Source organism: Dasypus novemcinctus, chromosome 22 (assembly GCF_030445035.2).
Source record: "Dasypus novemcinctus isolate mDasNov1 chromosome 22, mDasNov1.1.hap2, whole genome shotgun sequence".
NCBI classification, from domain to species: domain Eukaryota; kingdom Metazoa; phylum Chordata; class Mammalia; order Cingulata; family Dasypodidae; genus Dasypus; species Dasypus novemcinctus.
Genome location: NC_080694.1, coordinates 48,283,025 through 48,306,257, shown reverse-complemented (window position 1 = coordinate 48,306,257; position 23,233 = coordinate 48,283,025). Strand labels below are relative to the sequence as shown.

Genomic DNA, 23,233 nt, shown 5'->3' with positions numbered 1-23,233 from the left:
GCAAGAGATAAAGAAGACAGGGGATGTAATGTGAGGGCAGAGTATGAGCAAATCACAGCGAGAGGAGTGAGTTAGATATGAGGGTCTAGGAATCAGGGGGACACTAGGCAGACCAGAGCATGTGGTCCCTATAGAGAAACACGGGATATGGGTAGGAAGTCATCTTTATTCCCAGAGAGGAGGTCAAACATAACGGCCTGTGCCACAATGTCTAAACCCCTAGAGTTCCCAACAAACGGGTTGAGTCTGAATGCATGGGTAATTGATGTTCCAGGCTCTAGTTAAGACAAAACAAGGGAGACCAGGCATAAACTCAGCAAGAGTTTAGCTTTCACATAACTTTCTGATTTCGAGGACTGTCAAGTATTTAGACAAGACCAAGAGAAAGTAGTTAATGTTTCTCCCCTGGGAAATTTTAAACTGAGTACCACGTTCTAGGAATGAGTTAGAAAGAAAATACTGTACATGGAAAACATAATCCTTGAAGAATTTCTTTCCAGGACTCTCCTTCTGCAAGCCTGTAGCATGCTATATCTTTATTGAATATGTCTGGATGTGGAGGGACTCATAATTTTAAATATAGTTACTGTAGTTGTTTTCCATGGATTCAAGGCTCCCAGAATCCCTGAGAGGCAGAGAGCTGCGTAGAACAGTCAAGACTGGCTACAGAACCAACCTCTTCCAGCTGTCCTGCTCTGGGGTTACAGCAACTGATCAACCTAAAGAAGAAACATCCCAAATCACACATTCAAGACAGACATCAAAAAATCAACTCATGCTTCCACATCAGAGAGTTTAGTCAGTCATCATAGTTACCCCCAATACAAGGAAATTGGGTTAAAATGGGAACTGGTAAATCTTTAGTAAATAGACCAGAAAGTAGGAAGGGACTGGAGAAAAACGGGAAGTGTGAGTAATCCCCAATCCACACTGTGTAAAGCCAGTGGCTGCTGGGATCATGGTCATATGATTAAACTATTTATAACAAGACTATCTTCAAATGGCATGTCTTCAACAAGAAGTCCTTCCACAGGACTTCTGCAAAGTCTCTTCCAAAGATGGTCTATAAAAAACACTGCTCTTTTAAAAATTTCAGTGAAAAGCTGTTTTGGGACTTGAAGTATAGTCCCCCAATTTTATTTGCCTTATGAACCAGAGTGGAAGTAATAAAAAGTTTTGAGGTTGTTATTGTTTTTTTTAGAGATGTATTTTATTTCTTTCTCCCCACCCCCTCATTGTTTTGCATTTGCTCTGTCTGTCCGCTGTGGGCTGGTCTTCTTTTTAGGAGGCACCAGGAACCAAACCCATGACCTCGCATGTGGGAGAGAGCCACCTCCGCTCCTTGCTTTGTTGTGTCTCTCATTAGTTTTCCTCGAGTCTCTGGTTGCATCATTCGTTATATCATCTCGCCATGCCTGCCCGCCAGAAGCATCTGCTCACTGGCTTGCTCGTCTTCTTTAGGAGGCACCAGGAACTGAACCCAGGACCTCCTATGTGGTAAGTGGGAGCTCAATCGCTTGAGCCACACCCACTTCCCTTGACATTTTTTTTTTGTAAATTTTAAAATCCAACTTACATCCCAAACCAGGGTAGAATTCAATACTGTACTTGGAAGTTAGTGTCACAGTCCTTCAACATGTAAGCAAAACAGGCTGGTTTCTCTATTCCTTTTCTGAAACCAAAGAAAATTAACGGACTATACTTCTTTGAGCTTCTAATATTCTATAGTGATTTCTGTCATCTTTGGGGGAGGGAGCCTGTAATCAAATGACCAATTCAAGTGGTTAGAAACTTTTTGACATCCCCAGTGGCAGAATTCTTATTGAAATTTTGTTTAGCTGCCAAGAAAAATGTTATCCAGTCACCTTTGAAACTTTTATGTCAACCCAATCCATTTTTATTTAAAAGCTATTTACAGGACGTATACATGGAACTTTGAAGAATGTGTTTTATTCTTGCCCCCAAGGAGCTTGTGACTTAATTGAGCAGCTAAGACATGTACACATAAAAAGTAGCACATGATTAAGATCCAGAAGTACGACAAGCCTTTTAAGGAGCAAGAGGTCATGCTAGATTCAAATGGTCCCTACGGGTGGAAATGGTCTTGAAATACCAATAGGATTTTATCAGGTAGAGAGGATAGGAGAAAGTTCTTCTGGCACGATATAGGCTCAGAAAGGTAACAAGTGGATAGAAGGTAACTGGTCTACCTCCCTTTGGAAATCAGTACTGCTACACTAAGTGACAATTTGGATTTTTAAAATCCTTGATGTTGAATTTATCTATGATATTATACCGGGTTCATTTCTACTTATACCTCATGCCATTTTTATACCATCCTAGGAAGAGCCAAGCATATTCCATCATCTTTGCTCAAACATTAGAAGCCAGAAGCTTTGGCATTAAGTCAATAATAGATTTTTGCTTTGTGGACCAAGACATTGATTTTGCCAGACAAAAGGAGAAGAAAAAATAGTAAAGTTGACAGACAACTTATAAAAATCTCATGAGAGGACTTATTGTCTTTCCTTAGGGAAGAGTTAAAAGAAATTGGATCATGGCTTGTTCTATTTCTGTCAGAGCTGAGCACAGTATTGCACAGAGCTTGTAAAACTTTGGATGCTTTGTTAAGAACTACATTTTAGATTTTAGGTATTTGTAGTGCTCCCTCAAGCTGCTCATCTGAGCATGCATAAGACATAAGAGCTGCATTCAAAAAATGGCAATCATAGCAATCACACACACATTTTCATCAGGACAGCTAAAACCCAGCCACAAAGGGTGAGTCGGTGACACCCAAGGTTGAAGAGGCTTTTGTGCATGGCTATAATCTAACTCATCTCCCGTGCTTCTGCTTTTATGTTTCCACCATTCATTTTTATAGTACTTTGGGTTTATGGCATTTTTTATGTACCTTATTTCATTTAATACCCATAATAACTTTAGAAGGACAATATTATTAGCCCCATTTTATAGCTATGAAGAAACCAAAGCTCAGAGAGTTTATAAGTTATTCAGAGAGCAAACCAATCTCTGGCCAATCTTTTTGAGTGCAATAAATCAACTTTTTTGTGATCATGGTGATGATATGACTAAATGTTCCTGGTGTAGTAATAGTATGTTTGGCATTAATGACCCCTTATAAACATATTATTCTATTGATTACAATATGGGAAAGAAAGCAGAAATTCAAAATGGGAAAATAACATCTGGTATAGCCACATCTATGGATTTTAAAATGTCACCAATACTGCCACTTTAGTATTGGCTGAAACAGCAAAATATTAAAGAGTATAAATTCTAAAGCAACCCTCCAACCATTTTCAAAGTTATATAATGAAGAGTAAAAGAGTTTCCATATGGAAAGTGGACATGACTCAACTGATGAGCATTCATCTACCATGTGGAGGATCCAGGGTTCGATCCCCAGGGCCTCCTGACCTGTGTGGTAAGCCAGCCCATGTGCAGTACTGCCGCACACAAGAAGTGCCATGCCATGCAGGGGCGCCCCTGTGTAGGGGAGCCCCATGCACAAGGAGTGCACCCCACAAGGAGAGTTGCCCCATGTGAAAAAAGCGCAGCCCACCCAAAGTGGTGCCATGTACACAGAGAGCTGATGCAGCAAGATGACACATCAAAAAAGAGAAGCAGTTTCCCAGCGCCACTGAATAATGCAAGTGGATGCAGAAGAACACAGCAAATGGACACAGAAAGTAGACAATGTGAGGGAAGGGGAGAGAAATAAATAAAAATTCTTTAAAAAAAAAGTTTCTGTAAATGTTCCCTACATATCTACAATTTGACTGTGATACAAGGAAGTGAGGAAACATTTGTAATTTATGGTCAATCTGCTGATCACCTAGCTCAAAAATGGATTGTAATTAAGAAATTTTTTTAGTGGATTGGCTATGAAATTAAATACCTTATATAGTGATGCATCCTTTATATACACATACAAGTTATGTAAATGTTACAAATTACACATTCCAAGATTGTGTAGAGTCCAGTTAAATTCACTTCAATAGATGGTTTAGATGTGGCCAGTCTTAAAGCCAAACTCAGCGTGTAAATGCATTGCCTTCCCCACAGCGTGGGACATAGACTCCCGGGGATGAGCCTCCCTGGCACCAAGGGATTACTACCAAGTACCAGCTGATGATGTGACTGAAGAACGACCTTGAATAAAAGGGTCAACTCAGACCAGCAGAATATCTCAATCTACATGTATTATCAGGAGCTAAAAATGCTTTTTGACCTTGAATAAAAGGGGGAAATGGAAAGGACAAATGAGTTTATATGGCTATGAGTCTCCAAAAAAGAGCCAGGAGGTCATCAGAGGGGTCACCCTTACGCACACCTCAGCAGAGTCCCAGAGACAGCTAAAGTAGATACAAACCCATGTATTGGTTCTTCTGAGGGCTACAGAGACCCATAGGTTCTATGGTCATGGCAGATGGACTTCAGTGCCATGTCAGTTGGCCCTACTTTGGAGTTTGTGGTCCTGAGTGTGATGGAGTTGGTCTCCGGTGTGATCTTTGTTCACAAGCCTCTCCTGTCACTTTTACCAGAACTGTGGTTGGTGCTAGGGTTTAGTGTATACTCAGGGGACCTGAATCTCTGGACTGTCCATGTGATAGCCAGGTCCTGAGCCTCAATAGACTTGCAACTCCTACCCTCTGGTTTATTGGACTTACCCCAGCCAGCTAACAGGGAGGTGAAGAAGGTCAACCACCACACCAGGGAACCAAGAGTGCCTACAACTGCAAACAGGAGAATTGCATCCATCATCCAAGTGGAATCAAAGCACCCTCTCGATACAGAGGTGGAGCGGACATAACCATCCCAGGGTCCACAGAATGGTGGAATAGAGTATAGATTAGAGTGGACTCTAATTCTACTCTATTCTGGAACTAATGTGATTAGTAATGGAAGTAAATGTACCACTGAGATGGAGAAAGTGGCCAGCTGCTGAGGGTGGGAATGGGAAGAAGAGATATGATGTGGGGGCATACTCAGGACTTGGAGTTGTCCTGGGTAGTACTGCAGGGACAGTTACTGGACATTGTATGTCCTCCCATGGCCCACTAGGTGGACTGGGGGAGAGTGTAAACTGTAATGTGGACCATTGACCATGTGGTGCAGCAGTGCTCAGAGATGTGTTCACCAAGTGCAATGAATGTCCCATGATGATGGAGGAGGTTGTGGTTATGGGAGGAGTGGGGTGAGTGGGTGGGGGGTATATGGGAGCCTCATATTTTTTTAATGTAACATTAAAAATTAATTAATTAAAAAATAAAAAATAATAAAACATTAAAAAAATAAAATAAATCACACATACAAAAAATAGATGGTTTAGATTTAGAAGTATACCCATTTCTAAGATATTCTTTTTGTTTTGATATTAAGTGTAAATATGTTTGAATCCCTTCTTTTTTTTTAACCAGACTCAGTTCACATCACATAACTGAACTTACAGCAAAATCATGAAAGCGGAAATCCTTCCCTAAACTGTCCTCTGCCTTTCAACCAGCTAATCCCCAAATGCCGCCCCCCCTTTTTTTTTTTAAGATTTATTTATTTATTTAATTCCCCCCCTCCCCCAGTTGTCTGTTCTCTGTGTCTATTTGCTGCGTCTTGTTTCTTTGTCCGCTTCTGTTGTCATCAGCAGCACGGGAAGTGTGGGCAGCACCATTCCTGGGCAGGCTGCACTCTCACGCTGGGCGCATCTCCTTGCGGGGCGCATTCCTTGCGCGTGGGGCTCCCCTCCGCGGGGGACAGTGGCAGGGCACTCCTTGCGCGCATCAGCACTGTGCACGGGCCAGCTCCACACGGGTCAAGGAGGCCCGGGGTTTGAACAGCAGACCTCCCATGTGGTAGATGGACGCCCTAACCACTGGGCCAAGTCCGTTTCCCCAAATGCCCCTTTGATCTACCGTTTTCAGGAGAGGTAGATGGGCTTGAGATTCCAGAAGAAATCCAGCATTTTTCCTACTCTAGTCATTAATCATTAATTGCTTTAATAGTTTCAAATGTTATGCCTTTAGGCATATGAAATATGTGACAGTCCTCTACAACTTCTAAGGGCAAAGAAACAGCTTTTCAGTCATTTCTCCAGAGACTAACAACAAATAGATATTCTTTCTTCAAGGAAATCATTTTCAAATTTTTCTCCTCAGTTCTAAGAGTTCCTAGGAGGTGCCCCAGGGGCCTCAGAGAGATATGAGGGCAGAAAGAGTGGGTACAGTGTTTAATCCTTCAGCTTACCTCATACAGAGCAGTGAAACTTTTTCAAATATTGATAGTCTTCATAAGATTTGTCCATTGTTTCAAGGCTATGCCACATAGTGTCTCCAAACATCTGGGGAGTATAAATGAGATTCTCAGAAGCCACGTCAAAGCAAATCAAAATAACTTTTTTAAAAAAAATTGCTCCATTCTACTAATTTAGGAGGAAACTGAGGAGGCCAAAAAATCAAAGGCATATGGGCTTTTACTTTAGTTGGGTATGACTGTAATAAGGAACTCTCTTTTAAAACCATGTGTTTGGCTCCCTGAGAGTCCTGTTTTCATCTCTTTCAAAGCTGCAGGAACTTTGAAAATAGCTTATTTTCTTCCTTTTGTTGCTTCAAAGAATTTCTCTGCTTCACCTTGTTTGCCATTTTGGAACTGTTGGCTCAAGCCTTGCCGACATTGGGGGTAGGTCACTTCTGAATGTATCACAATCTCTGGCTGCCCAGTGAGGACTAGTCCAGATTGTCCTGGAATTCTCCGATCTAGGCTCTACATCTCAATCCCTTTGACAGGCTCCCCTCACAGCCTCAACTCACAAATCCTTATCCTACATGAGGTCATCCAGAAAACAGCTCAGAGTTGATTTATTATGCTAAAACCTTTCACTCTGGATTTTAATCTTGAATGTACACTTATGGAACCACAGAACAACAGGCCTTTGCAGGGGTGTGAAATTGCTGGTGATCCAATCCCATGACTATCACTAACCTCCTCCAAAATCTTGACTCCTTTTTAAAATGACTTCCTGAGTCAAATTCACCACGTTCTTAAGATTAAGTCATCATTCTTATACTCCCTGATAGGAAATTAATCAAATTAGCTTATATTTTTTAAATTACCTTCTAAAGAAGGGAACAAATCCTTTGCCACATGCTTAGAGACTGGTCACTAACATATGTCATAAAAAGCTGAATCACATGCAAAAAAAATCACGAGCCAGCTGCTTCAATGTCCCAAGCTCAACTGTTTGCTCTTTGGAATGGGGAAAATAATATTAATAAATCATAACACTCCTATGAGGAGTGTCCTGGAGATTTAAACAGGTCCCCCCGAGTAAAGTGAATGGCACGGCCTGGAGTATAGGAAGCTTGCAACTCCTACACTCCGGCTTATTGGACTTACCCCAGTCAGCTAACAGGGAGGTGAAGAAGGTCAACCACCACACCAGGGAGCCAAGAGTGCCTACAACTGAAAGCAGGAGGATTGCAGCCAGCATCCACGTGGAATCTAAGCCCCCTCTTGATATAGATGTGGAGTGGACACAACCATTCCGAGGTCCACAGGATGGAGGAATAGAGTATGGATTAGAGTGGACTTACGGATATTCTATTCATGAACTATTGTGATTAGTAATCAAAGAAAATGTGGCATTGGTGTGGAGAAAGTGGCCATGGTGGCTGCTGGGGGTAGGGAGTGGGAGGAAGAGATGTGATGTGGGGGCATTTTCGGGGATAGAAGTTGTCCTGGGTGATGCTGCAGGGACAGTGACCGGACATTGTATGTTCTCCCCTGGCCCACTGGGTGGACTGTGGGAGAGTGTGGGCTATGGTGTGGACCATTGACCATGAGGTACAGCGGTGCTCAGAGATGCATTCACCAAGTGCAATGAATGTCTCATGATGATGGAGGACGTTGTTGTTATGGGGGGAGGAGTGAGGTGAGGGGGGTGGGGGGTATATGGGGACCTCATATTTTTTTAATGTAACATTAAAAAAATAAAGACAAAAATAAATAAATGCAATGCATCTTAAAAATAAAAAAAGAAATTGCTTTTGTCTGTGGTGGGTAGGATGATGGTGTTGCCAGGACCAGGACTTTGAGTTTTCTGTATGCCCTTTATGACAGGAGATACCAAGTCACTTTTATCCAGGTTACGGAAAAATCACTAGCTAATGGAGTGGTGACTCATTTCCAGTCACAGTTCAAACCAGCCTTTTCGTTAATATCAGGATGTTGTTTCCTACCACAACTCCTAAAGCCGCTAGCTTTTGAAACAAGCTAAAAAGAATTAACAAATGCTTTCCTCTTTCCCCATTTCCTCTCCATCTCATGAGCATCTAAACAAAATACAACACTTGTCTGTGACACAGAAACTTTCTTTTCCAGGAACAATTCAGTTTACATTTTGACGTTGTGTGCTGACCAACGAGGGCGAGACAAAGTCTCTTTAATTTAATTCCATAGAAATATAACCAAAGCTTAGTTGACTATGAGGACTTATCAAATCCCTTTTTACTCTTACTTAATCTATTTTAACTTTGATTTATAAAGGACTCTTCTGACAACTTTATTAATTATTTTTATGAAAATGTTTAGAATCTATTACCATTATTTAGCAAACAAAAAAGGACATTTATTCTTATAAAATGAAGTACACCACCCAAATTACCATTAATTTCTATGCTTTTAATCCATGGATTTTTTTTTTTTTTTTTTGAAGAGAACTTGAGAAGGAATTTGGCAAATATGAGTCAGTATGAGGAAGTGAAAAGAATACAGCATTTGTAGTTGGAAGATTTGGTTTCAAATCCCAGCTCTGGTCCATATTAGCTGTGTGACCGTGGGCTTAGAACTCCTTTGACCTTTCTGAGCTCCTTATCCACAAAATGGAAATGACAATTGCGGCTTTTCACGTCCTCACGGGGTTGTTGAGAGGCTTCAATGTGGCATGGTATGTGAGAAAAGTGAAAACGGGGACTCCCTCCACAAGCCCCTTTCTCCACTTTTCCTTCTCCAGCAGGGTCGCCATCGCCTCACACTTCAGCAGGTTCAGCAGCACAGCCCACCAACGTGTGACCCTCTTGTCTCAGAAGAGAAACGCCCGGGGCCTTTTTATCAAATTACAGCTTACTCTTATTCACTGATGAGTCCAGACAAGGAATTCTGAGGACCCCACAGGGCTTAATAAAAGCCAAAGGCTGAAAGGTTTCCAAACATAATTATCTTCCAAATGCAATTCACATGAGGAAGGCTCCCGTGTTCACAGCCCGCCTCGCTGTCAGTCACGTCACCCTGTTATTCAACAAAATGTCACCGTGAAAACCTTTTTATAGGATGTCACTCGCGCACACATAAACAAAAGCCTTTCTTCATCCTCTTGGCAACGATTAATGGATGAATGATGGATTATTTTTCAAATTCTCAACTATCCCCTGCACAAGATAACCTCGGGTAAACGAAGCTTTAAACACATTTTAATTCATTCAGGTCATATCTGCTTTGTGTTGTAAGGCCTTATGAAGAGTCAAATTATTCAGGTAGTCTGGACAACCAAATGCACACACACACACACAATGTACATCCATGCACACACATGTGCACAGTTTTGGCGTTTGAAATGATCTACTTAATAATTACCACGAATTCCCATCGCTTTATGGCTTATAAGCTCAACCGAAATCACCATTTCTGTGGTACTCATCACATTTTTTTAAAAATTTGGGTATGAATTTCACTGACTTTAAAACTGAAAAAACTCAGGCTTGTGAGATGTGCTCTTTCCTGACCGATTAGCTATTGCCTGTTACGATTAATGGAAGACGTGTTTGGCTGTTTTCCTGCCCCCCCCCCCCCGAAGGCACACTGCTCCCTAAGCAGCTGCACTTTTCCACTTGCTTCTTTCACTATCAAGCCCCAGAGTGGCTTTTCCTATTGCTTTTCATTTTTAAAAATGCACTTGAAATTTGGAACGTATCTTGAAGGCACCCAGCTCGGTCCTCCTGGGGGCCAGAAACAGCCTCCGGAGACAGAGCCTGAACCTAGCCCCTCTTCTAGCACTTCTAGCCAGATGAACTTGGGTGAAGGTGACTGTCCAAAAGAGTCTGCAAATGGGTCGCATGTGGACCCCATGCACGTGGTCGTAGGAAGGCAGGGAGGGGGCATTATAAGCTCCTGGTTTTGTTTCTCAGATCTTTTAGCATCAGTTATCATAGCCATCTCTGGGCCTCCCTCCACTTCCCTTACCACCCTCCCAAAGTACAGGTACCATTGTAACTGTTTCCAAAGGTTAGCTGTCTGATCGCATCTCCATCAGCTGTTTGAAAACTGAAAGACCAACCCATTGCTCCTGCTACCTGACCCCTAACCACCAACATGACTTCTTCACTGACCAAACCAATCTGATGGATTTTTTTTTTTTGGCACGGACAATATACAGGGTGGGGCCCACTCACTTATGCTAATGGGAATGAAATTAATTATTTGGCAGGCAATTAAACATATAGATTGGCTGCTCAAGAGGAGCATCATAGCTGTCTGTCTCATGATCCGTATAGACCAGTGTTCTGCAAATCTCAGCATCTGTATATTAGCACAAAAGCCAAATTCCTCTGGCATATGACTGCCAGCCACTGTCCCTTTCTGACTGCTTTTTAAAAATAATTTATTTTTCTTTATTCATCCCCTTCTCTGCCCCTGATGGTTCTCTCGTCTATCTGCTCATTGTTTGCTCACCTTCTCCAGGGGGCACCAGGAAACGAACCCAGGACATCTCACATGAGAGGTGAGTGCCCAACTGCCTGAGCCACATCCACTCCCCATGGGCTTGGCATCTGCTAGCATGTGGCACCTAGCTCATTATGGTGGGGACAGCATCTAGCTCATTGAGACATGGATGACGTGTAGCTTGTTGAGTTGGGGGTGGCATCTGCTCGTCTCCTCCTTTTTTTTTCTCAGAGACACTGGGACCTGAACCCAGGATCTCCCATGTGATAGGCAGACACCCAACTCATTGAGCCACATCTACTTCCCTTCTCACTGCTTTTAAAAGATGTTCTGTATCACCATAAATGACAATGTCCTCCTGAGCCAGTTATCAATTTACTGCCTCTCAGCTCCAAATTCACCCTGCAATACCTGCTTTGCAATAATTGACTGGACCCTTCAAGCATTTCTCCTTTACAGTAAATGCAATTAAGCTCTGTCAGTAGAGGGTGCTTCAGGGATGCTGCAGGTAGAAGGAGGCTTCTCTGCCTGGCTCTGGTCACTATGTTTTGATTTTCTTGTTCTTATAGCATAGTCTGTTGGTGATGTGTGTGCACCAGGACTCCTACCGGTATTATGCCCAGCCACACAGCTGGAGCATGCAATCCCTCCATGACTGTGCAGCCCGACCCAGGCCCAGTGACCTCCCAATGTGGATACCAAGCAACTTAGGTCTTGCACCCACACTGACACCCTCTGTGGGCCCACCCAGCCCTCCACATTCCTGAGCTCCTGAAGATTGTTCCCCCTCGCCTGGTGACTAAGGACACACTCGAGCCCAAAGAACTTCTCCTCCATCCGATGGGCTGCAGCCACACCTTCTCCACCAAGGTCTGAATCTCGGGCTTGGGGAGGGGCCCCCTCCCAAGTTTGTCCTTCTTGGATATTCTCCCTACCTTAGTTTGCCAGGCTGCTATGACAAACACCACACAGCGGGTTGGCTTAACAATAGGAATTTATTGGCTCATGGTTTGAAAGGCCAGAAGTCCAAGATCAAGGTGTCGGCAAGGTCGTGCTTTCTCCCCAAGTCTGTAGCATTCTGCTGCTGGCTTGCTGCCAGCCTTGGGCTTCCTCGGCTTGCGTCTCCACCTCCCGTCACGTGGTGTCTCTCACTCTTGTGTCTGCTCTTCTGGTTTCCAGTGACCTCTGATTTCACCCAGTGCTCTTCTCCAACTCCTCTTAAAAGGCCTCCAGTTTTTCAGAGTAAGGTCCACTCTAATTCAGTTGTCTTCAAAAGGTCCTCCTTACAATTGAATTCACACCTACAGGAATGGGCATTAAGATTAAAAGCATGTCTGTTGTTGGGGCACCACTTAGAATGACCTTTCCATATTTATAATTACTCTCCTATCATGCCTTAACAATTCAGTATGTTACTCTTCCCCTCTTTAAATTACTGTGTGGTCTCTGACTCCTGACTGGACCCTGGCAGATGCACCTCCTTTCCACCCAGGAGAGTCACTTGAACTTTGAGCAGCCTCCAGCTGGCCATTAATTTGACCACCACTTGCAGCCTCACTGTCTTTCCTGAACTGGTTCATGTTCACCGCAGTGCCATTGAATTTGTCAGAAATACTTCGGTCAATAAAGAATGTTCCTACTCAATGGTTTTGCAACCTTTTACTCAGTGGTGCCCAATCTCTCTTTTTGTAAGGAATAATTTCTCTAGGCAAAATGGATTAAAAAAACAAACAAATTAGTTAAAAGCAACACCCCTTGAGAGAGAGACAATCTTTGAGCCCCTAAGAAACTCTTTTTCTGGAAGGATTTATAGAGCAAATGTATGTTACGGGTTTTGCCATTGGTCATCTAGGCTCTACCAGTCTTAAGTAACTAAGGGTCCAGCTGTGTTTGTTGTTTATAAGAAGAGGTTTGCGTGTGGCAGGTAAGTAACTGTGACTGCCATTAGCTGAGTCTAGAAGGCTAATAGATGAAGTGGTAACTCCACAACTTGCCATTATGACCCTTTCCCTAAAACTGGTTAGTATGACAGTCCCCACTCCTGGCAGATTATCATACATTCTTGGAATAATACACAGAGGTATTGATCAGCTTTCTTGGTAGCAATTTCTTTCCAAAGTACCTATCAGTTTGAAGAATTCATTTTCCTTTGTGACACTGAAATCTCTTTGATTTTCAGACTATTTCCTAACGGCATAAAGATTGAAACTATATTTTTTCAATAATGAGCTTTAATTAGAAAAAAAACTTTATAACAAAATGGGTAAGAGCTTTTTATAGAAAGAAAAATCAATGTGAAAATAGATTGTTCCCATCAGGTCTTATTGTAAATGATGTGTTGTTATTGGGAACCAAGTAAAGTCCATTCATGGCAAAATCACTCTTGGAATCATTAAGGACACACCAGTAAAAAACATTCAATTAGCATCAGTTGTTTTGGAAAATACAGAGCCAATGAAAAATTTTGACTTATAAAGCAGATTTTTCTAAAAATTTTAAAATTAAAAATATATATTTATGAGATTTAGACATTGAATCTCCCCCTGGAGAAGTAGTTGTATATGGAACAATCAATGACCACTTATGTAGATAATTAGATGCCAGAAAAAATAAATTCCTCAGTACCCCTCATGTCATTGTGAGTAAAGCATTCCCAATAAAGGCTCATTCCTTTAATCCTTTAGGGGTTTGGGATCTTCAGAATTGCTTATTAAAATGCAGATATTCCTGACATGAATATCCTTTCAGCACTTATAAACTAACTTTACAAGGGATAAGACTTGCTTCGTAATCATGACAGGTCCACAAGTGAAATGAACACAAGCCAAATTTAACGTAGTCACCAAAGGTACCAGAAGAATCCCTGTGCACAGTTCTATAATACCTGTCTTTGTTGATATATCGTATCTCTTTTAATTCAGGAAGAATCCCTAGAAGCGTACAAGGTCTATGCACTCTCCTAGATGGATAAGCCAGATTTTCTGAGGGCAGGATATAGAGCACATTTGAAGCAATGTCTCCATTTGTTTTGTATTGGTTTTGGTTGTATTTAACTTTGGTATCATGCCATCAAAACTCATTATCACAAATAGCCCTATGAAACTCATCATTGCATCTACTGTAATATCACAAACACTTTGCTCATTACCTCATATGCTGCCTTCTTTGGGTGGAAAAAGATTTTGCCTGGTCATTGAACCAATATTCTTGGTAGTTCTTTTGGATAACTGGTTCCTTTTTATATTATAGATACTGTGAATTGTGCTATTGAATACGTTTCCTTTTTTTTTTTTTTTTTTTTTTTGCTAGCTGCTCTAAAGACAAATTTGAACCCCACTTGTACTAGTCAGCCAAAGGGGTGCTGATGCAAAATACCAGAAATTGGTTGGCTTTTGTAAAGGGTATTTATTTGAGGTAGAAGCTCACAGTTACCAGGCCATAAAGTGTAAGTAACTTCTCTCACCTAAGTCTATTGCCACATGTTGGAGCAAGATGCCTGCCATCGTCTGCTAGGGTTCAGAATTCCTCTCTTCCCAGGGCCCAATTTCTCTCCTGGCTCAGCTCTTCTGTTTTCTCCACAAGGTCGGCTATAGACTATGAGGCTCTCTAGGCTCTGCCTCTCTCCACAAGGTCAGATATAGACTATCAGGTGAATGGCTTGTTTCTCTTCCCAGGGTCTTCTCTCTTTCCTCATGACAAAGTTCCTCTGTGTGCTTACTTCCTGGGGCTCCAGCTCAAGACTCCCTTGTGACTTCCTTCTCCGTGTCTTTACTTCCCCAGGTGCCACATCAAAACTCCAGCATCAAAACTCCAACCTCCCTTCTCTGTGGTGCAGTTTCTCTGTGAGTCCCTGCCCACCAAGGGGGCAGGGACTGAATGTCCTACTGATGTGGCCCAATCAAAGCCTTAACCATTAGGTTTTAAACAAGTAAAAGTAAAACCTCTGAATCCAATACACTCTAATATGCCCAGAGGAAAGGACCAGTTTACAAACATAATCCAATATTTCTTTTTGGAATTCATCAATAATATCAAACTGCTATACCACTCGTATTTTTATTCTCATTTCTGTCTTTATTTAATGTTCTCACCCTTGTTTTCCTTTCACCTTCTATGCCAATTTTTAATTTTAATTTATGCTAAATTGGTGTATAGCATGTATGTGTGCCATGTGTGTCTGTTTGCTAGGTATGTTTATATGTGTGTGTGTATATATATAGTGTGTGTGTATGTGCCTAATAGAGTCTTATTTATAAGCTGCCTTAATTCCCTTCTAGAACAAAGAAAAATTTAAAAATGCAAATAATTGGTTTCATTTAATTCTTACAACAACCCAAGAGATGAACATAATTATTTTTATAATTTTAAGAATGAAAAATCTTCAAAGATATAAAATAATTTGCCAAAGTCAAAAAACTAGTAACAGAGTCAGTCTGAAACCCAGTTTCTTTTCTTTTCTTTTTTTTTTTTTTAAATCCAAAACCCCATGCCTTTAGGGAGACTAGTTAGTAGGCTGTTTAAAAAATCCAGGCAAGAACAACGATGGTTTATCTGCAACTAATGTGGGGATCCAGTGTGCAGTGGCTGCAGACAGCAGCCTCCTTGGTAGTGGACAGAGCCTACTGCTTTATGGGTTGGCCCAAGGAACCTCAGGCAGCCCTCTCCTGTTGACATTCGTGTCTGATGTCATGCCATCCTGAGTGTAGGCTCCAGTCAGGTACGCAAGGTGCCTTTGGAAAACCCCAGGTTACAGGTAGTCAAGTCATCAGGTCCATCTGCACCAAGCTTCAAAACAAGAAGCATGTGACTAGAGCTCCACGCAGGGTCAAGTTCAAGTTCCCTGGCCACCAGAACATCCTTATCTTCAACAAGTGGGGCTTTACCATGTTTAATGGTGACGAGTCCAAAGACAAGGTGGGGATTACATATCCCAGTTGTGCCCTTTGGACGAGTGGCACACTGCACTCATGAGGCTCTGTCAGCACTGCACCCACGCAAATTGCACCCACCAATAAACTACTCCCCAGCCATCTAAAAACAAACAAACAAAAAGCAATGGTAGTTTGGACCAAAGAGGTACTAGTGCATTTCCTGGGAAGTTGGTGACCATAGTCGAAAGGTGGAGGCTGCAGCATTTGGTAATGGATTAGAGTGGGTTTGCAATGGGAGCGAAAGAGAGACATAAGAATCTGGGCCTAAGCTGTCTAAAAATGGAGTCGCCATTTACTGAGATGTGAAAGACAGTGGGAGGAATGGGTTTTGACAGAAAAACCAAGAGTTCAATTTTACTATGCAAATTAAGGAGAGAGATATAGTCAGATTTGCATTTTTGAAAGTTCACACTGGGTGGTCTTGCTCAGGGCCCCGGGTGGGCTGCTGCACCCTGAGCTGAAGGGTAAGCTCCCAATGGCGCGTGCTGGACAGGTTCTGCAGAAGCCCCAGTGGAGAGGAGGGCCAGGGCGCCAGAGCCCGAGAGAAGCCTCCATGGCACAGACCTGTTCTCTCTCAAGGCACTGCAGGTGCTGCATGCCACCAGGGAAAACAAAAAAGAAACATTAAGAGAGACACTGGAGATGGTGCCAGTACCTTATGCTTTGAGTTCTCAGCTTCCAGTGTGGCCAGATGTTGGAACTAGAGAATAAGATTTTCGAGTAGTGGCTGCATTTGGCTGACTTCTGAGTGAGGCCCTTATTCTTAAATTCCCCTATGGTATATTGAATGCACATCCCAGTTGCCTCCTGAGGTCCAGCCCCTATAATCCATATGGTGCTCCATGGAGATGCAGTTACTGGAGTAACAGTTATGCCAATTAGACCTAAAAGGTTTGATGTATGCCCGATTCTGAAACTAGAAACACTTCCTGTGCACCCAAGAGCACAAAGTATGCTCTTTGCGTCTCCTCGGCCCCCAAACAGATGCTTTTAGATAGCTCTGGGTAATTACTAAGAGTATTGCAGGGCAAGCTGACTCTTGGAGCTCCTTTCTCTGCCGCCATCTTGCCCTTCCTCAGGTATATTTTCTTAAAGGGTCATTCTGGCTGCTGTGGGAGAATGGAGTAGAGGTCAGTTAAGATGCTAGAGTCAAAGCCCAAGTAAGAAATTATGGTAATTTGAAAGAGTGACAATAGTGGATAGAAAAAGGTGGACACATCCAGACTGTGATTTGGAAGTGGAGTCAGTTGGATTTGCTAATAGACTATGGGAAATTAAGAAAAGGAAATTAAAGATAACTTAGAGATTTTGGGGTGAGTGGTGGTGCCATTTAATTGAGATGAGGATATCTAGGGAAGAGTTTAGGGAGAGAAATCAATAGCTCTGTTTTTGCCATGTTAAGTTTGAAGATATTAGGAGACATCTGTATGGAGATCTCAAGTAGACAACTTCCTGAGTTGCAATTTAGGCCAATATCTTGAATTATGTTTGCATCTCTAACTTACTACAAAATGACCTTATCTTTTGCAACTCACCTTTCTCCTCCACTGAGAAAAACGTTATGCTATAACAGAATGAGCACTTTTTTTGGAGACAGAAGGTGAGATTTGGCTCCTGGAGCTGCCATTTACTAACCGTGAGCAAGCCCTATCTTCTCTGAGATTCAGCTTTATCATCTGATAAATGAGGTTAATGACCAACTCCACAACTGTCAGGATCAAAGGAGATAAACAATTTAGATTTAAATCCATGCAAACATGATTTTGACACTGATGATATTCACCATTGAAATAATTATATTCTTCCCATCCCTTTCCTTCCTGCTGTCATTACAGTGCTCTAATGACAGGGCAAAGACAAGCTTTACCTCCTCAAGAATATTCTGAGTGTACACCTAGCGTATTTTTTTCTATCACAATAATTTTCATTTTATGAATGTCCAGATGAAAGCAATAAAGCCATTTCCATGCAATGCAACAGAACTACCCAAAAGATGTGTCAGTTTGTATGAAGAAGAACAAGTGGGGGAAACATCACACTGAATGTAAAATATATCTCTGCTTTATCATGGGTGGGTGATAATGGGTGATTGCTGTATTTGTTTCTAGAAAGCATGTAACTGAGGCTTTCTCTAAACCTGGCATTCTTTATTTGATATTGTAGAAATAAAGTACATTTATCACCCAAATAATATATGTTGATGATTGCTTAAGCATGAACTAAGGGAAAGGAGAGAATGGGCCGCTGAGCACCATTTTAATTCCACCTTCTGTCTGTGCTTCTGGCATAAAACTGTCCTTTGGGTTTTTTTTTTTTTTTCAGCTTTGCAATACGCTTTTTTAAAAATATATATATACTTTTATATATATTTTTAAGTAAATTTAGATTACATAAATGTTACACAAAAAATATAGGGGATTCCCATATGCCCCGCTCCCTAACCGTCCCACATTTTCCCACATCAGCAACATCCCTCATTAGTGTGTTACATTTGTCACAATTGATGAACATGTCTTGGGGCATTGCCACTAAGTGATGATTATAGTTTCCACTCTTTCCCACACATTTTTGCACATTATTACATGATATAAAATGGCCTGTATCTGTCATTGAAATGTCATTCAGGATAATTCCTAAGTCCCAAAAATGCCCCCAAATTACACCCATTTTTCCCTTTCCCTCCCCTCAGAACCACCAGTGGTCACTGCCTCCACATCTGTGATAAAAGTTCTTCCATTGCTAGGATCACAAGTTTACAGTAGAACAACTGTAAATCTACTCTAGTCCATCATTTATTCCCCAAGCCTGAGAATTCTAGGACAGTGACACCCACTCTCCACCTCTAAGTGAGAGGAGGCTTAGATCCCAGGGGGCAGATGGATGGGACTTTCTTGCTTGCAGTTGCAGACTCTTTGTTTCTTGAGATGGTCATTGTTACTCATCTTCTCCTTGTTAGTCGTCCTGGGTGAGTCCAATGAACTGGAGAGTAGGTGTTGCCACTCTGTTGAGATTCAGGCCCAATTAGTACATGAACAGCCCAAAGATTTAAGTCTCTTGGACACACAACTATCAACTCTAGTATCAAATATAGGTTCAAATAGAAGCGCAATAGAACCATTACACCTAGCATAGTGATAGCTCTCAATATATGTCTTTTTAGTCAATATGCATGTGTCAAAATATTTTGAGTTCTGTGAAAGAAAGATGTTACATGCACAAGAATGTGAAATGGATATCATTTCATAAATTTTATTGGCAGCAGGTGAAAAAAGTGAGTAGGAAATTATAGAAGGCAGTCATTTCATAACTTGTTATTGGAAGCAGGTCAAAGAAAAATGTTAGGAAATCATAGAAGAAGGCTGTGAATACCTGTAAACAAATGTATATAGTTACTTGATTCAGTGTCCAAATTTTTATAACAACATAACTCTTCTGGAAGTTAAATGTGCTCTCTCTCTTGCTCTCTCTCTCTCTTTATATATATATATATATAAAGCCACTGAGTCAGGAATCAGAAAATAAATTCTCATTCTGGCCCTTCCACTAACCAGCTGTGTCTAACCTTAGTTTCCTCATCTCTGAAATAGAGGATTGAACTACAGTCTAAAAATAAATGTATTTAATTCAGAAAAAAAAGTCCACACGGGGTGCTGTGAGGAGGTTGGATTGAGGAGTTAAAGTGAGGACACTTGGAGACAGAATGCTGGAGAGGTGGAAAGGCACTGTGGGAGCCGAGACAAGAAATCATGGTGATGCAGGCCAGATGATAGGTGGAAGTAGATGGGTGTGAATGGGCATAAGATGTGTTTTGGAGGTAAAACAGGGCAGGTCTGGTGGTCATTCAAAGGTAGGAGAAACCGTTTTGTTGGGGGAAGATCATACTTGTCTGGTAGGCATGAAGTAGAAGGTGACTCAAAATGAAGCAAGAACAACAGTAACGTTGGATTCTCCACGTGGGCTTTGTGAATTTCTTTCATGACCATGTTACTCTTTTTAGGGAGAAGACCTGGGCCGCATTTCAAGTTACATAGGTTTTGGCAAACGAACATATTCTGGAGTGAGTCTCGGACCTTTACCAAGAGCTTTTGTCTTCAGAAGTGGAATTGCTCTGCTGGGGCTGTTCAATGACAGTTGAGAAAAGCAGATGAGATAAGCACCTTCTAAGGCATGACCCTCTTCCTCATCCACAGACCACTGGGCAGTGAGGAGTTAAAAGGAAATGGTCAAATGCACAGCCTTACTTGGGTGTTGGATCTTTTTTGGGTTTGGGGGTTTTCTCTCCAAAGAGCGGCTTCCCAGGGACCACCATCTGCTCTCCATGCCCCTGGCCAGGAGTGCTACTTCCCTGATGACCAGGAAAGACAGTAGGAAAAGGCTGCCTTAAGAGCCTTGTGGAAACACGAATCTGAAAAATGTCTGGGCTTTTTACACAGCAGTCAAAAACTACAAGAAAATGTTCCCATTCGGGTACTGGGTATTTTTAATGTCATTAAACTAGACAAGGAATTCTCAGTGTGGGTTTTATCTTCTACCACAGTTAAATTCTATAGAAACACCACTCAAAAATAGACTGTCTAGAAAAGGCAAATCTATAGAGACAGAATGAGAGTAGTGGCTGCAAATGGATCCTAAAGTTCTTTGAGGGGCAATGGAAATGTTCTAAAATTGGATTATAGTGATGGTGGCACAATGCTGTAAATTCACCAAAATCAAGGAAGTGTAAAACAAAGAACAAATACAAGCCCATGCTTTTCCTGCCATACTTAATACCATGTTGAAGGAGAAAAAGATAGTGATGGGCATAATGGAAAGTCACAAATTCTCCTAGAGTCATTTCATTTTTTGCTATACAGATAGAATCCTTACATGAACAGAATTAAACTGTGTTGGCTCCGAGAATGAATTATTCCAAAATCAGTGATCTATTGAACCTCTCCTAAGTGAGAGCCTCTTGGGTAATTAGGTGGTCTGTCTTCAGTTGAACCTAACTTCACTCAGACATTGAAGGACCCCTCTCAGTACATGTTAACAAGTCGGTTTTGTAATCTCTTCTTTATACCCTGTATTCAGAGGCTTGGGGATTGCATTTATGTGTGCTGAAGTTGATTATTTGACATGACCTCGTTCTTTTCAAAAAATAAAACATGCAACTTCAATCTCCAAAGCTCTTTGTACATTTATTTTTAATGAGCAGTGTTCCCTGATCAGACAAATCAAATCACGAGGTCGTCTAGGAAGCCCCAAATCTGAACAAGATGCCAAATAAAACCTATGAGAAAAAAGAACCAGAATGAATTGTTCTCTCGCTATCAAGATCTGTTAAAGGTTCTTGTTATCTTAAGAAATATACCAGTACATGAAGGATACAAACTACATTTCTTTTTCATCTCTATGGAGATGGGAATTTGTTAGAGGGTTAGGAAGAAGCTGATAAAATTTTTTTTGGCTTTGTGATTTCTTGGCCCTTGCTTCCAAGGCGCATAAATACCCTTGTGCTGGATTGCTAATTAGTGTTTAATCTAAGCTAATAGGACAGGCTATTAACTTATGACAAAATTGCTGGCAGGGGAGAACGGGTAGAATTAAAAATGTCGCAGTCCAAGGCTGCTCAGCTCGGGTTGCCCTCTAGCTCTGGAGGAGGGTTAAACATGGACAAATATCCTGGGCAAAAAGGGGCCTGTTTTAGTTTATGGGCTGCTCAAGCAAATACGATGAAATGGGAATTCGTTGGCTCACAGTTCTGAGGCTAAGATAGAAGTCCAAATTAAGGCATCATCAAGTGATTCTTTCTCCCCCAAAGACTGGCATTCTGGGGTTGGCTACCAGTGATCTTTGTCCTCAACTTGTCACATGGCAAGGTGCATGCTGACAACCTCCTTCTCTTCCTTCTTTTCTAGGTTCCCTTGAGGTTCAGTACCTTTGTGGCTTTCTCCCTTACGTCTGAATTTCATTCCATTTATAAAGGCCTCCAGGGACAGGATTACGACCCATCCTGATTGAGATGGGCCACACCTTAACTGAAGGAGCCTCATCAAAAAGTCCTAATTACAATGGGTTCACACCCACAGGCATGGATTAAGTTTAAGAACATGTTTTTCTGGGGTACATAGTGTTCCAAACCATCACAGGGCTGTAGAGGTCATCTAGTCCAAACATTCTCAATAACATCCTCCAAACACTCCTCTGGACTCTGCTTGGATACTTCCAGTGTTGGGAATCTCACCGTCTCCCATAGTACCTAGTCCATTTTCAAGGCATTCTAAATGCCCAAGGAATTCTAATTATAATATAATAATACAGGTAAGTAGATCTCTTACCTAGAATTGAGCATTTGACAGAAGAGCATGCTCCCATAATAAAAATTCCAAAGGACCTTCCCATTACTATTGTGAGGTAACTAGGAATTGTCAAAAACACATTCAAGTATTTGAAGGATGGCTGAATATATACTGTAATGTAAGAGAGAAATTGATAACCATGTTTACTTTAGGAAACTGAGGTCTCCATTTGTGGCGCAGGGGGTTGGGGGAACTAACTATAAAGTTCAGCAAGCAGTCCCTGATATTCCTATATATATTTTTAAATATACTTTTTAAATGGTTTTTAAAGATACTTAGACTACATAAATGTTACATAAAAAATGTAAGGGATTCCCATATGCCCCACCCCCTACCCTTCCTACACTTTCCCACTCTAACATCCTTCATTAGTATGGTACATTTGTTACAATTGATGAATATGTATTAGAGCATTGCCACTAAGTGTGGATTATAGTTTACATTATAGTTTAAGCTCCCTCCCACATAATTTTGTAGGTTGCAATGTCATTCAGGACATTTCCAAAAATGCCTTCATATTACGCCGATTTTTCCCTCTCCCTCCTCAGAACCTCCCGTGGCCACTGCTTCCACATCAATGACAAAAGTTCTTCCATTGCTAGAATCACAGTAAGTCGGTAGTAGAATAACAGTAAGTCTAATGTGGTGTATCATTCATTCCCCAGTCCTGAGGCCTCTGGAATGGTGATGCCCACTCCACCTCTAATTCAGAGGGGGCTTAGATCTCTTGGGGCAAATGGATGGAACTATCTTGCTTGCAGTTACAGACTCTCTCTGTTTCTTGGGATGGTCATTGTCCATCATCAACTCCTTGTTAGTTGTCCTGGGTGAGTTCAATGAACTGGAGAGTAGGTATTTCCACTCTGTTGAGATTCTGGGCCCAACTGGTACATGGACAGCCCAAAGATTAAAGTGTCTTGGACATAAAACTATCAGCTCTAATACTAACTGTAGGTTCAAATAGAAGTGGCAGAAGAGCCATGTGTAGGGAAACCTCAACGGAGTCCAACTCTGTCACACTGGGGAGCATAAATTCCAAAGTAGGGCTCACTGGCAGGGCACTGAACTCTTGAGCTGTCTGCTCTGCCTATAGTGTCTGGATGTCTCCAGAGCCCTATATCATTTTAAAAAGAAATCTCTAGGACCACACTCCTGACAAAGGGACTTGTGACCTCTGAACCACCCCAACAACAGTTTGATTGTGTTTTTTTCTAACAGGACAGTTGCTCC

At 41.6% G+C, this 23,233-nt stretch overlaps 1 non-coding gene across 1 annotated transcript; it reads left to right on the top strand.

Moving 5' to 3' along the window:
• Window positions 1-15,258: 15,258 nt before the first annotated feature.
• Window positions 15,259-15,393, top strand: LOC111761918 (small nucleolar RNA SNORA70). Its single transcript, XR_002795151.1, has one exon. It is a non-coding gene; the product is annotated as a small nucleolar RNA SNORA70 (small nucleolar RNA).
• Window positions 15,394-23,233: the final 7,840 nt, after the last annotated feature.